Consider the following 6,000-nt stretch of genomic DNA (forward strand, 5'->3'; position numbering starts at 1 on the left):
GGACACACGGTCCCTCTCTCTGCCTCGTCCAGGGCGCTTTTCCGCCGAGGTGGACTCCAGGAGATCCCTGGGCCTACAGGCCGCCAGGCCACGCCGGACTCTTTCCACACCCCGGCTTAGCCCTCGCCGCGCCTCTCACACAACCGCAAAACCTCGGTCTTCCGGCCCTTCCACGGAAGCGCCTCGTGTCCTCTGGCGACACCGCTCGGCCAGAACCCTCTGGAGGACCCGGACAAATGGCCTGCGGCGGAGCTCTTTACGCCCGATTGGTTTTCCCACTGGAAGGGAGACGGCCATAGGTTCCTGCGCCCCGCTTTTACGTCCCTTCCCCAGGACCCAGAGCTGAGGGAGCAACGTAGGGAGCCCCTGGTTAAATTTACCGCAGAAAAGGGGAACAAGACGTACCTCGCTTACCTGATGATCCCCTTCTCTCAGGCCCACAAGCTTCAGCTCCTGCAGCAGGACCCCACACATTCTCTTATCTCTCCCGCTCCTCTCTCAGACCCTTCCCTCCCTAAAATAAGGCAGGGACCTTACCAGGAAGCTAGCCGGCTCCTACAGGATGTCCCGCCCCCTTACCCACAGGCACCGCCCGTCCGTTGGTCCCCTAAAGCTCCACTTCGAGAACGTTTGCCCCGGCAGCACTCCCAGACTCCACTTCCCAGCAGCCCTTGAGCCTACCTGATCGGCCTGCTCATTGGTCTCCTAGACCTCCGCGGCCTGATTCGATTTCCCAGAATGCTCCACTCCCTGGGCCTTCCCTTACTAGGGGCGGAACTTCCTATCTCCCTCCATCCCAAGCTCCTGATTGGCCCGTTCCTGCCAATCTGTTCCCTTAAGGAAATTAGCAAATTCCCAGGGACTAGGATTCAGGTGCACGTTCCTTTTTCAATCACTGATCTCAGCCAGGCTGAGGAGAAACTTGGCTTTTTTTTCAGAAAATCCCACCAAGTTTGTAGACAGTTTCCGAGCGATCCCCCTCCAATTGGAATTACATGGGGAGATGTTAATAGCATCCTCTGCTCTGGTTGCACCACTGAGGAAAAAATAAAGGATGTGGGATTGCGCCCTGAGGTCTGGGGAGGATCTGGCCAGCACTCCCCCTCCACCCGACCCCCACTCCCCCCCTCTCCAGGAGCTGTTGCTGTCCCGATTGGCGGATCCTGGCTGGAACCATCAAGGGGAGGCAGACCAAAAGAGGGACCTTGTGCTATTCTGCCTCATAGAGGGGATGAAAATGGGATTTAAAAAGGCCCTGAATCATGATGGGCTCAGGGAGGTTCCCCGCAGCCGAGGAGGGAGCGGCCATTCTTGGCAGGCGTGTTATCAGTCAGTCCCCCCAGACATTGAGCCAAAGCTCAGGACATGGGCCTCAGACCCCAAACACCTCAGACCCAACTATCAGAGGTGCTGTTGGAGGCTTTAATACCAGAGACCAGCCCAGCTCCAGGCTCAGCTCCTGGCCGCTGCCATAGCTGGGAACCCAGCCGTGTTCCTGGTACCTCGTGTGATGGAGACGCCTGCTCTCAGTGCCAGGACGGGGGCCATTGTTCCCGCCAGTGCCCTCTAGGACTTCCTCCCAGGGAATCCTCCAGGACCAGGCCCAACCTGCAAACTCGAAGGTCATTGGAGAAGGGATGAGCCCCAAGGTGGGTCCAGCAGCCTCCTTCCAGTGTCCTTCCCTCCAGTCCCCTCCAAACTCGGAATAACCTAGCCCAGGGCCTGACTTGGCTCCCACATTCTCCATGTCATTGGCCGAGCCCTGGGGGACAATTGCCAGGGCAGCTAAGCCTATCAATCTGCTAATCAACACTCGCAGGCACCTACCCTATGATACTGCACCATTCTGGCCCCACCCGTATTTCTAGCCACTGGGTGATGGGCATTGAAGGAAAGGCAAGGAATTGTGGTGAGACATATCCCTTGCCCTGCCAATTTTGGGATCTGTTATTTAACCTCTCCTTATCATCTTCTCCTGCCCTGCCCCTCTATTGGGAAGGGATCTGATGGTGAAATTGGGGAACCCATCCTCTTTAGTCAAGCCTAGCCTCTCCCTTTTAAGCACACTCACCAAACGCTCTCATATTCTCTCTGAAGTAGGGGAAGGGGTTGACCTTATTGTTTGGGACCAGGGAATTCCTGGGCATATGCCTCCCCGGCTGGTGTCTGCTTAAGGGTCCCTAGTGTATACCCCCACCAGCGCCAATACCCAATCAAACCTGATGCCCAGGAGGGTTTGCAGCCTCCAGTTGAAAAATTCCTAAAGCATGGGCTTCTTTTTTCTTGCCAATACCCATATAACACCCCCATTCTTCCTGTAAGAAAGCTTAGTGGGGAATTTTGCATTGGTTCAGACTCTTTGGGCGGTCAATGAAGTTGTTATGCCTATTCACCCCATAGTTTCTCATCCATATACCATATTTACTCAAATCCCAGGGAACACCCAATGGTTTTCCACTCTGGATTTTAAAGACGCTTTCTTTTGTATACTTCTCCACAAGATCTCCCAATTTATATTTGCATTTGAGTGGACACCCCCTGGGAAATCAAATCCATGCCAGTTAATATGGACAGTTTTGCCACAAGACTTCTGGGATGCCCCCACTTATTTGTTCAGGCCTTGGGAAAAGATTTAAGGGAACTGGAATTACCTAAAAGCAATTTAATTCAGTATGTGGATGATATTCTTATCTGTAGCTCTACAGGGAAGAAATCTCCCAGTGCAGCTACAAAGGCTCTTAATTTCTTTGGCACTCTAGGATGTCAGGTTTCTCTGGCCAAGGTCCAGATGGCTTGTCAGAGTGCTAAATATCTAGGCTGTAAATTAATCCCCACCTCTTGCTCCTTACCACCAGAGAGGAAACAGGCAATATTGTCTATTCCTGTCCCAGCTACTAAGAAACACCTACGTACCTTTTTAGGCTTGACTGGGTTTTGTAGGCTCTGGATCCCCAACTTTGGACTTATTGCTAAGCTTCTTTATGATTCTACCCAAGATCCTGATACACTTTCTTTAGGGTAGGGAGATGACCAGGCCAAGGCATTTACAACTCTGAACTCTAAACTGACACTCCCCAGCACTAGCTTTGCCTAACTTAAATAAACTTTTTACCCTGTGTGTTGATGAGAGGAGGGGTCAGGCTCTGGGAGTTTTAACTCAGTCCCTAGGACCTGACCCTAGGGCAGTTGCTTATTTTTCTAAACGACTTGATTCTGTGGCCCTCATGCCCTTAGAAGTTTTAACCCCCCACAGGGTCCAGAGAATTCTGGAAGCAAAAGGTCCCCAGTGGCTGGCAAGCAGCCAGCTCACTAAATATCAATCCCTGCTCCTAGATACCTCTGACTTGACTCTTAGAGTGTGCCATACCCTCAGTCCCACAACTCTCCTCCCAGACACTGCCCACTCACATGGCCTTGTCCATGATTGGGAGGACACATTAGACTAGGTTTACTCAAGTTGACCTGATCCCCTTTATATCTCTGATGAGGAATGGTTCACTGACGGGTCCAGCTTTATAGAACAAAGGGTGAGGCAGGCAGGGTACGCAGTAGTTATCTTGCACTGCACCATAGAAACCAAGCCTCTGCTCCCAGGGACCTCTGCCCAGAAGGCAGAACTAATAGCACTCACCAGAGCCTTAGAGTTGGGGGAAAACAAAAGGATAAATGTTTTTACTGATTCTAAATATGCCTTCCATGTCTGACACGCCCAAGGGGCCATATGGAAGGAAAGGGGATATGTAACAGCAAAGAACTTGCCCATTAAACATGCCCAGGAGATTTTACAACTTCTCTAGGCTGTTCATAAACCATGTGAGGTAGCTGTTGTATTTTGCAAGGGCTGTCAGAAGGGAGAAACGGATCAAGCTGTGGGGAATCGTCTGTCAGACATTGCAGGAAGGGATGCTGCCTGCCAACTAACTATGATGGCACCACTCCTCCCACAGATCCCTGACTCCTTTAATCCTTCCTGTGGTCCTCAAGAACAGGCCCTTGCTAAAGAGAGAGGATACATGCTCTCCCCCTCTGTGTGGCTACAGGCACCCACAGGCCAACTTCTTATCCGAGAAGAGAGCCAGTGGAAATTACTGTCTGGGTTACATCAGGCCACACATCTGGGGAAGAATGCCCTTCAGTCCCTCATAAAACCCCTTTTCATAAGTCATAAACTGAGTGAAACTATTTGGCAAGTCTGCTGGGCTTGCCCTACTTGTGCCCAGGTAAGTCCTGAAGGAGCAAGTAGACCACCTCCTCTTTTAAAACCTGTCCTGAGGAGGGGTATGTAGACAATGGCTTCAGAGAAGTCAGGAAAAAGCCAAAGAAGGGGCAGGGGCTTTGGCAATAAGGAGACCATGGCTTTCAGCTGACTGAATGAGACCTGATATAGAGGAGGTGGAGAAGGGAGGGAAGGGGCTGGGAAAAGGAGAGACAATCCAGTACTGGCACTTGTTCTTTTACTTTTTCTGAGGGAAATAAGGGTTAAGTGACTGGGTCAAGGTCATACATAGTGCCTCAGGCCATATTTGAACTCAGATTCTTGTGGCTCTAAGCCACTGCTGTGCCCACTGCACTACCCAGCTTCCTCAGAAAGAGGCTGGTGCTTTTTGTTTAAAACTTTACCTGTGAAAGGAAGGAAAGAGGGTAGATCAGGGATCACACAGTGAAGGGAAGTGTTTTTGAAGATGGGGAGAGGTGGGCATTTCATATTTTGAGTTAGCACTTCAGTGTATTGAGTGCTAAAACCCACTATTTTGCATTTTCTGGGCAAAGACACTGGAGTTGTTTGGCATTTCCTTCTCTAGCTCCTTTTGGAGATGAGATTGAGGTAAACAGGGTTAAGTGACTTGCCCAGGGTCACACAACTAGTAAGTGGTCTGCCACTAAATTTGAACTCAGGAAGGTGAGTCTTCCATACCAGGGGCTCTATCCACTTCTCCATCAACTTGCCCAGGTGAAAAGCAGACCTGAGTTCAAAGTCCACCAAGACATTGCTATGTTCATTCTGAGCAAGTGACTTGACACTCCTCTATAATAGTATGGCCTCTGTCACAAAAGCCAAGGCTTTTAGAAACCCTATGCCCAGTTTAAATGGGATAGTATGTATTCTAATCCAAACCCATAATTCCTCAAACTGGAAAATGAGGCCATGAGATTGAATACAAGTGTGCCACTGACCTCTCCATCATTCTTCAATTGTTCCCCCTTCCAGGCCCAGGCTGTACTCACTAGCCTTTCTGCCCCTTCTCCACCCTCAGACAAACGAAAATCTATCCCCAACCTCTGCTCACTCTAGTCTGAATGGCTCTCCTCTCCTCCCCTCAACATCAGCATCAATCTGGATTGTGCTCACATCCTCCCTTTTGCAGGCCTGCCCTGGATTCTTGCTCCATTCCCACCTGCTAGTGTCTTCCTCTCAGAGATCACCTTCCATGTGTCTCCTCTCTATAGGCTTCATCTATGGAATTCTTCAGTTGTTATGAATGGAGCACTATGATCAATGTCAGGAAGGCCTGGGTGCAAGCCCTGCCTCAGACCAGGCTGGCAGAGGCATCTTCAACTGAGAAGAGATTAATGACCTGGAATATTTCCAATGTGCAGGCCAGCTCTGATATTCAGAGATCAGGGATCATCCACCAGGAGACAGGGCACTCCACCCCCAGGGATCTCCCAATATTCGTAGACTATCTGACAACCCCCACCTCATTCCATTAGAAGGTAAACTCCTCAAGAGCAAGGACTGTTTTGTTTTTCTCTCTCCAGGAATTAATTGGCACACAGGGGAATGAGGAAGAGATCAGTGGGATATTTATCATTGTTGCAACAGATCCCCAAAAAAGAGAAAATGGAGGAATCAGATGAAAACAAAGATACCTGAGGGGATCTGGGCTTTCAAGGCCTGAAAGAACGAGGGAGAATGTTGGGGGAGCCCAAGGAATACCAGGGGGGAGAGTCTCAATGGCAGGAGCCCCAAGCCCTTTCTGGTCAATCGAAAATCAAGAG

Source organism: Trichosurus vulpecula, chromosome 2 (genome assembly GCF_011100635.1).
Source record: "Trichosurus vulpecula isolate mTriVul1 chromosome 2, mTriVul1.pri, whole genome shotgun sequence".
Lineage (NCBI taxonomy): Eukaryota > Metazoa > Chordata > Mammalia > Diprotodontia > Phalangeridae > Trichosurus > Trichosurus vulpecula.